Source organism: Plasmopara halstedii (genome assembly GCF_900000015.1).
Source record: "Plasmopara halstedii genome assembly, contig: Scaffold_3073, whole genome shotgun sequence".
Lineage (NCBI taxonomy): Eukaryota > Oomycota > Peronosporomycetes > Peronosporales > Peronosporaceae > Plasmopara > Plasmopara halstedii.
In genome coordinates, this window is record NW_020189977.1 from 95,678 (window position 1) to 96,365 (window position 688).

Below are 688 nucleotides of genomic sequence, written 5' to 3' on the forward strand. Positions count from 1 at the left end.
CCGGATGGTTTCAAAGGACGAATGTCGCAAACGGAATTTGTGTTTCGATTGTCGCAAACCGGGACATAGACTCAGTGAGGGCCGAAAGCGCCAGCAAAACAGCCAACGTAATGGCTTATGGCAAGAAAAGTTTCGAGCGAAAATTCTGCTCTGCAAGAGAGGACAACTCAGTCATCGCTCGATGTTTTGGAGACTATGCGCATGAATGTGGCTCACGTCAAAGATTCTAACAACGAAATGGTCAGTAAGTTACTGCGCGTAAACGGCATTCTCAGCAACCAACGCGTGGTGATTTTTACCGACAGTGGTGCCGATCATAACATCATTCGACCGGGTCTGGCAAGAAACAAGATAAAGGAACCCGAAGTATCCGCCGAGCGGTTTGACGGCAAAACTACGCCAGTTCGCAAAGTATTCCGTTGCCGAGAAACGATCAAGTTTGACAACAAAGTGCTCGAAGACCTCGAGTTTACTGAATGGCCGTTGTCGGAGAACCATGATATCATCCTTGGTAATCCGTGGTTGCGCAAGTTCAATCCGGTGATCGATTGGCGCTCTCAGAAGCTTGATCTAAGTGGAAGTCCAGCAATGAAAGAGCAGTTTCTGCTGAAGGTGGAGCCCAAGACTGTTGAGCAGCCTACAGAATGGCAGCTATGCGGAAGTGTACAACTTGAGCATTTCCACGGGG